The sequence below is a fragment of the Rattus norvegicus genome, chromosome 5, assembly GCF_021556685.1.
Source record: "Rattus norvegicus strain SHRSP/BbbUtx chromosome 5, alternate assembly SHRSP_T2T, whole genome shotgun sequence".
In the NCBI taxonomy this organism is placed as follows: domain Eukaryota; kingdom Metazoa; phylum Chordata; class Mammalia; order Rodentia; family Muridae; genus Rattus; species Rattus norvegicus.
The window spans coordinates 79,169,425-79,178,861 of NC_141538.1; positions in this window are offsets into that span (position 1 = coordinate 79,169,425).

Sequence of the window (9,437 nt, forward strand, 5' to 3'; positions counted from 1 at the left end):
CCTCCACCGCTGCCGCTTCACAGTATCCTGTTCCTAAAGTAAAGGGGAAGCTCCACCCTTTGTATCTAGTCCTGTGGCTCAGATATTTTGCCCGAGAACAAAGAACGAGCTGCCAAGCTCTCGGTCGTTAAAGGCTAGGCTCTCAAACCAAAGAAACTCATTTCGAGATGGCGCGTGGGAAATGCAAGCTTAAAGGGGCACGGGTGATATGGTGCCACAATCTCAGCACTCACAGAGTGGTGGATCTCACACACACACACACACACACACACACACACACACACACACACACACACACACCCCACACACACGGAGGCAGGTGGATCTCTCTCTCTCTCTCTCTCTCTCTCTCTCTCTCTCTCTCTCTCTCACACACACACACACACACACACACACACACACACACACACACACACACACACACACACACACGGAGGCAGGTGGATCCTAGTAAACACAAGGTCAACTGGGCCTCCTTAGTGACGCCCAGGAAAGCTTCGACTACACAGTAGACACCGTCTCAAAAACACCAAATCTGGTAGCTCCATTGCTAAAAGTAAATACGCAAATGTAGAAGATTCTGCTGTTATTGATTATTTGCGTATTTATTTTTCGAGACAGGATCTCTCTCTGTAGCTCTGGCTGTCCTGGAACTCACTATGGAAACCAGGCTGGCCTCAAACTCACAGATCTGCCTGCCTCTGCCTCCTGAGTGCTGAAATTGAAGGTGTTTGTTAAAATGCCGGGCTGATGCTGCTGTTATAATGGTGGTATATAAATCACCTTTAATTTTAGAATAAAGTTTAGAGGCATAGACACTACAGATAACCATAGCAAACAATATAACAGCAATTTTTTTTTGGGTTCTTTTTTTTTCGGAGCTGGGGATCGAACCCAGGGCCTTGCGCTTCCTAGGCAAGCGCTCTACCACTGAGCTAAATCCCCAACCCCTAACAGCAATTTCTTAATGGTGACACCACACAGGAAGATGGAAAGGGTCGTACTGAGAATCCGCAATAGTGAGAAGCAAATTGAAAACTTTATATGGTTGAAGTTATTTGGCTAAAGTAGCCTATTATATTCATAAAATTTTATATATAAACCCTTGATAACCACAAATTAAAAATCTGAAGAAGCATGAGGAGGTGGTGGTACATGCCTTAATCCCAGCGCTTGGGAGTCAGAGGCAGGTGGATATCTGTGAATTCGAGGACAGCCTGATCTACAGAGTGAGTTCCAGGACAGATAAGGCTACACAGAGAAACCCTGTCTTGAAAAAAGAAAACCAAAGGTCTCAAGAAACTGCAAAAAAGATAACAGAGTTAAAGCATACAGCTATAAAAATTAACAAATCATTGAGGATGATAGTGATAACCAAACCAAAATAGGGTGACTGTTTTATCAGGAAAAAAAAAAAAAACCACTGTCATTCGAAATATGATAGGTGACAGAGTCAATGTGGAGTGATAAAGGGAACAGATCATCCAGTAATATAATAATAGAAAAATGTATATTTTACTTAATTACTTAAGTATTCACAGAACTAAAGGGAGAAATGGACAGCACCAATAATAAGGTACAGTCATAGTAGGGGCCTTAGTATCCTGCTTTTAACAATGGACAGGCCATTCAGACAGAAGAGTCATTAAGAAAACTGCAGTCTTTAAGGACACAATAGCCCAAATGCACCAAGCAGAATTATACAAAGAAGTCTATCAGCAGCAGAGTATGTCTTAGTTGGGGTTTCTGTTGCTGTGATAAAAACAATGGCCAAAACAACTTACAGAGGAAAATGTTTATTTCAGCTTACAGTTCACATTATAGTCTATCACCAAAGGAAGTTAGGGCAGGAACCTGGAGGCAGAAAGTAAAACAGAGGCCATGGAGGAGTGCTGCTTACTGACTTGCTCCCTCTGGCCTGCTCAGATGGCTTTCTTATACTGCCCATGACTATATACCTAGGGATGACATCATCCACAGTAAACTGGAAGCATGAACATCAATCAATCATTAATCAGGAAAATGCATGACAGACTTTCTTATTGGCCAATTTTATGGAGTTAATTTTTTCAATTGAAGGTCCCTCTTCTCATGTGACTCTAGCTTGTGTCAAATTTACAAAACCCTAGCCAGCACAAGACAAGAATCATCTCAAATCTCAAGGAACATTCCTCAGAATAAAGAAGTCACAGAACAAGTCTCATCAAATTTAAGAAAATTGAAATCATGTCTTGTCTCTTTATTTTCCCTCAGTCATATCAAACTGATAGTCATTGACAGGAGGAAATTTGGAAAACCCACAAGTATGTGTAAATCAAGGAACATGGTCCTGAACAGTGGATCACAGAAAAAAAAAAAAACAAAAGGGAAATAATAGCAGGAGACAAACAATAATGATACTATGATATACAAAACTTACAAAGTAGCAATTCAGTTTTGACCTAAGTTACCAGCATGTAAGTTCCCAGCAATCATTCAGGGATATAGAGTTAACAGTTGTTTTCTTCTCTCTGGTAATTGTATCTTTAGGTACTCTGACAGCATATATTGAACCTATCAATCCGTAGTTCTAGTTACATTGTATGAAATCCTTGTCCTTGGAGGTGGCTAAGAACAGAATCTCGCTAGTGTTCATTCTGTAGGCCCATGCCAATGCAAAGAACCTCCTACAAAGATTTTAAATGATGTTAAAATCAGAGAAAGACACACACACACACACACACACACACACACACACACACACACACACACGTATAGTGCTGTTTGTTATGATATAAAAGTCAAACATCTCCCACAGGATTGCGTATTTAAATATTTAGCGCCCAGATGGTCCTGCTGTTTGGAGAAGCTGTGGAACCTTTGGGACTGTGTCCTAGCTAGCGGAGGTGGGGGTCACTGTAGGAACACCTTAAAGGCCATATCTGCCTCTGATTTTGGTCCTCTTTTTCCTGATCTTCCAAGGTGTGAACAAGCCACAATGAAAGCTCTCACCACCACAGACCACAGGCTCCCCCAGCCTCTACTATGATGGACGGCCCCCTCTGACTGTGAGCCAAAATAAATCCCCTATGAGTCGCTTCAATCAGATATTTTGCTGCAGCAATAGGAAAAGTTGTTGTCAAAGTAATGAACTAATGTTAGTAAGTTTGGGAATGCTTGAGGAGTCACCAAGTCCAAAAGTGTAAGCTAGAATTGGTTTTCCAAAAGCATGTCAGCTTTAAAAAAAAAAAAAAAACCTGTCCTCAGATGGTTTTCTCCCCTCACATGGGGAGGTGTCTATGCCTCATCCTTGCTTGTTGCTGTTACTATTTTTGAGACAGATTTTCACTATCTAGCCCAGGCAGGATTTGAACTCACAACCCCATTGCCTCTGTTTCCTGAGCGCTGGGATTCTAGGTGTACACCACCATGGTGACCATCTCTTCTTTCTGGATGCAGGCAAGTGTACTAATGCTCTCACCAACAAGAATATCCTAAAGCAACGATGCTGTGGAGTGTCATGAGACAGGCTCCAAGCTCTGAGCCACAGGATAAGTCTGATTATCTCAAAGTCACAGGCCATGAGAAGGCAAAGGTTGTGATTTAGGCACTCAGGCTCTTCAGGTCAACACTGCTCAAGTACCTGATATTAGTGAGAAAAGCCTTTGACATTTTCCAAAGGAGTCAATTGTGTGCAGTGCAGGGTCTCTTAGGAACCAACACAAATGTCCTGGGTTGAATTCTTCCTTTTAACAGGAATGCAGTCTAGGCACCAGTCAGCTGTGATTTATAGGCTACCTCTATGGGCCACATTCCACAGTTTTAATTTTGTTTATTTTTGATGTCTCCCACAAGTTAAGAATGGATTTTACGTTTTATAAATAGTTCCTTGAAGCTGCAAAGTGTGACAGTCCCTGCAGGACCCAAGACCCATCCTCTCACAGAATGTTGCTGCTGCCGCTGCTGCTGCTGCTGCCACTGCTGCCGCCGGCACCACCATTTGACATCTTTCATGTGTTCCAGATACCCTGCACCCAGACCTGGTTTAAACTGGAAACCGTCACAGAGTGGGATACAGAGCCAGACAGTGCAGCCTACACTTTAATGTAAATGTGACCTACAAGCAAGGGACATTTCTAACAAAGTTTGTCATTCTGTCCTTGGGAAAAAAGTTAGTTCCACTTTACAAGGTTATCATTTCTAGCCATTATAATGTGAGCTGGAAGCAACATAAAAATAAAACACCGAAAATGAATTTCACGTATACTTAAACCTCAGCTGATTCCTAAGCCTAGGAGAAAAACAAGGGTAACGTGGGATGTGGGTTCCAGAGTGATTCAGCGTGTGGCTGATGGATCTTCAGCATGGAGGTTAACAGGTCTGTTATTTCCTCATTCTCACAAGGTTAATGGAGAATTGAGTGGGATTTGATGCAGAGAGGCCTGACAACAAGCAAGCTTGTCTTCCTCTGTCTATGTGATAGTCACATGGCTTCTCATGTCAGCACATGAGAGAACAAGTTTGCCTGATTCATAACTTAGTGTATCTGTGCTGAATGCCTGAGACGTAGGCACCATGGAAACCACAAGACATAACCATATCTTCCCAAGGATAAAGAAAGAGGTACTCTTTTTTTTTTTTTTTTTTTTTAAAGATTTATTTATTTATTATATATAAGTACACTGTAGCTGTCTTCAGATACACCAGAAGAGGGCATCAGATCTCTTTACAGATGGTTGTGAGCCACCATGTGGTTGCTGGGAATTGAACTCATGACCTCTGGAAGAGCAGTCGGGCGCTCTTAACCGCTGAGCCATCTCTCCAGCCCGAAAGAGGTACTCTTATACTGATGGCTCACTGTCCTCTATAGATCTCAAAAAACAAAAACAACAAAAAAACAACAAAATGTCTTTTAACACGGAAATGTCAGGGAGGGGACAGGTAGTGGGAGAAAGATGTCATTTCAAATAACTTTGAAAAGTGGCTTTTACAGTGAGGTAGAGTGTGTCCTTACCTACAGTATGGGCAAATATTTGTTCTCCAGCTCCTGTGGAAGTGATGTCTGGGAACCAAGTCATCCTTAAATAGCCTTGCCACATTCGTTAAGTCACAGAGGAATCACTGTCAGGAGACTTGTGTGAGGGAATAACAACAGTTTAAAGAGCGGCCCACACTGGGAATCCCTGCTCTGAGGCTGTGCCTACAGGCGGAAAACAGTACTGGCTCCATCACTTTATGACTTCGTAATCTCGTGAAAGAAGCAACTTAAGTCTCTTAAATTCCTTCAAATGTAAAATAGTTTTAAAGCTTTTGTAGAAACAAACTGGGCAGGTGAATGGAGACACCAGTAGGCTACAGGCACAGAATTCTCCTTTGCCTCATGTGTTGGACATTGCTGAGTACTTGATAGAGGTTGTCTGAAGGTCATTATGTAGTCCTGACATTAAAGGATGGGAGACACTCCCATGAGTGTCCACTTGCTTTAAGAAGACTGTGAGACTCAGGGAGGTGGTGCACCCCTTTAATCCCAGCCCTGGGGGACGGAAATGGGTGGATTACTCTGAATTTGAGGCCAACCTGCTCTATATAGTGAGCTTCAAGATACCCAAGGCTACATAGTGAGTGCCCATCTCAAAAAGGAGGAGGAAGTAGAGAAGGGAGAAGGAGGAGGAGAGGAAGATGCTTGTGTAGCTCAGGACCACTGAGATGAATTGGAATAGGGGCTTTGCCACTGATGGCCTGTGTTTCATCTCCAGAACCCACAGGGTGTACGGAGAGAACTGACTTCTGCTGTGTCACATTTACATGGGTACACACACAACAAAATAAATCTAAAACCATATATTAAAGAAGATTATGGCCAGGGGTAGTGGTGTATACCTTTAATCCCAACACTTGGAGGCAGAAGAAGCATCTGGATCTCTGAGTTCGAGGTCAGATTGGTATGTTCCAGGACAGCTGGGACCACACAGAGAAACCCTGTTTTGAAAAACAAAACAAAGTAGGGGAGGAGGAAAGGAAGATGTAAGGGGAGAAGAGGAAGAAGAAGAGGGGAAGGAGGAGGAGGAGGAGGTGTAGTACTTTTGTTTGCTTGGGGGAAAATGATTCCTACTTCTAGACTCATTTTCTGAAAACACTGGGAAGTTTGGGCTCCGTAGGATTCACCGAAATCAAAGGGAACATAATAAGGAAGACAGAGCCCGCGCTGGCGGAGCACACCTTTAGTCCCAGAACTTGGGAGGCAGAGACAGTCAGATTTCTGTGACTTTGAGGCCAGCCTGGTCTAAGAGGGCAGCCAAGGATACACAGTGAAACTTTGTCTCAAAAAAAAAAAAAAAAAACCCTAAAATAATTAATAATTACAATGATGATGACAGAGGCTTAAATATTATGAAAAATCCAGTAAGAGCTAATATGCCTTTCATTCATGGGTCCTGGGAATTAAGATTTCATTTTCGGGCTGGAGAGATGGCTCAGTGGTTAAGGGCACTGGCCGCTCTTCCAGAGCTCCTGAGTTCAATTCCCAGCAACCACATGGTGGCTCACAAACATCTATAATGGGATCTGATGCCGCCTTCTGCTGTGTCTGAAGACAGCTACAGTGTATTCAGATAAATAAAATAAATTAAAAAAATAAAAACAAAATATTTCATTTTCTCAGAACGGCATTCATGGAGAGGAATCTAAATGCCTGTGCTGCACCATCAGAAGCCTTTATTTCTTATGAAATGGGACTGATTAAAGTGCTCCTTTTGCCAAAACCTTTAAATATGCAGTATGTGTAGATCAATCCATCACAAATAGAGTACAAGTGGTTTACGTTGAAAAGTCTTGTTAAGCAAATTAGTGAACACCCAGGACACTAATTTGAATATGAGAGCAGTCCTTGTAAATCTGATTTTGCTAGTGAAGGAAAAAAACTCAAGGCCTTGTCAAAGCCACAGCTAGTTAAGGGCAGAGATAACAATGGACTAGTAAACCCTGGCTTTCAAACCACAATCACTGCTCAATAAACTTTAGGCAGCCTTTAGTGATTGTAGGATTCTTTTCTGTGGTTGTGTTTGTGGGGTTCAGAAGTGGGTTATATGATTAACAAAAGCAAAGTAAATTGACACACCAGAAGAGGGCATCAGATCCCATTACAGATGGTTGTGAGCCACCATGTGGTTGCTGGGAATTGAACTCAGGACTTCTGGAAGAGCAGTCAGTGCTCTTTACCGTTGAGCCATCTCTCCAGCCCTAAATTGTATTTTAAAATTCCACACATTCTCTTGCATGTATATTCATACACAGACACATACATAGACACACACACACACACACACACACACACACACACCTATTGTGAAATTCCATTTTAAACAGTGATCTACCATGAACATAAAATGAAAACTGCAATTAAGGCAACATTGAAAGTCTGAATTGGATCCAGGGGACTGTTTTGGAAGCTAGACTTAAAATTTCAACTGTTTCCTAGAAATGTCAACCTTGTTTGTCACAACCTTTTTGACTGAAGACATGTGACACAACCAGAACACTGGACAGTCATAATATATGCAGAAACTCAAGTTGCATGTCAAGAGATTCTCAGACTCTTGGTTAATGGATGTTTTGGATTCTGCTTACATATTCTTCTGTCTTTTAACAGTCATGTAGCCCTTGTTCTTTTCTTTTTTTAACAATAGTTCACACAAACACTCATTTTTCCAACTGCCCTCAGTATTGACTTAGTTATGTCTCCTGAAGACTCTATTAATCTTTTCAACCTTTTCTTTCTCTGAGTCTGGGGTAAGGGATGTTAGCAAGTGTTCCCTGTGGAATCCACCGTGATGTCTACTTCTTATGCTGTTATGGATCAAACAGAGCACTTTAGTGTGCTATCATCTCCCCCACATTTGGGGCTAGACATAGTGTCAGTTTCTAACTCTCCTGTTCTGTTAATCCAGGTTTTGAACCTTTGTCCAAACACCCTTATACTGTTGGCTGTGTAGAAGACTCCCTTGCTTATGTGAGCACTCAAGTTTTTGGAACAGCAACTTTCATTTCGAACCCATGCAATTTTGGAGAGTTCTTTCTCTACAAATGAGATTGGCAGACAACATAAGTCTGCCTTTTCTTATGGTTAAAACCTATAGGCCCTCTTGTAAATTTCTGTCATGCTGTATTGAAAATACTAATAATTTAAAACAATGTGGGGCTGGGGATTTACCTAGGAAGCGCTTACCTAGGAAGCGCAAGGCCCTGGGTTCGGTCCCCAGCTCCGAAAAAAACAAAAAAACAAAAAAACAAAAAAACAAAAAAACAAAACAATGTTAGTCCGTTTGAGTTGCTCCTGGTATTTTAAAATGGGTTGATTTGTATGGTTGGTTATAGAAAAAGCTCACAGAATTAAACAACTCAACTGAAAAGCAAACTTTAAACTGGTTATCTAGGCAGCCAAGTGTACAAAGTCACCTATATGGAAAACTCAGTTGTCCAGGGCATTTCCACACTGTAGCCAGCTTGCAAAGTCTTAGAGATCTTCTCTTCATCACTTCCTATTTCTTACTCACTAAACTGCCCCTTCCACTGTGTTCTCCCTCTCTGAGTTTCTTTCTTTATAATACTACAATTCAGTTTCCCCCCAGACCTGATTACAACACCCTGTCTGTGTTTAATGACCCCTTTAAAATAAATTCTAATGAGGATAAGGTTAAAACTCACTCATGTTCTTTGGACAAAGACTAAATTGCATGCTACTTCTAAAGTGTTAGCTTAAATTTACCCAACAATCCCCGCTTCTTCCACTCCTCCCCCTCACTTTCTCACTTTCCTGCCTCTGCCTCCCACATAATAGGATTGCAGGTGTGTTACCATCACACCCAACTAGGCAATTTGATCTCTTAACTACAACCCACTAACCTAGCTTGTCAGATTAGTAGAAATTAATGTATTTGTTGGAGTTGTTTGGGACATAGAATGGATCATAGATGCTATTTCTAAAATGGATCTCAAAAATTACCCCAAAGTTTATAAACAAGGCCTTATTATGTTTCCTAAATGATTTGACTAGCACGTTATTGAACACTGCTCTCAACAGCTAGATGAATAAATGTCTTTACTACTGTTACACCTGACTCGAGATAACTTCCACACTTCTAATATGTGAGGTTAATAACCTATTCCATTCCAGCTTCTGGGCACTGTTTAAACATTTTCCCTGAACTGGTCTGGTAAAGGCCTCCCTTGTTCTCTGGCAACTGACCCAAGCTTGCTCAAAAACTGGAATAAAAGTTACAGATGATCAAAACTAGACTTCTTAACCCATGGGCATTCTTTAAAATGTAATTACCTATTAGCTAAATTCTTGCAATTATAACGACAACAAAATACTGGGAGTTTTTCTAAGGACTCTATAAAGTGTGTCTATCCATGCCAACAGTGGGCAGAGCTTTAATAAACATCCCTTCTCAACTGCA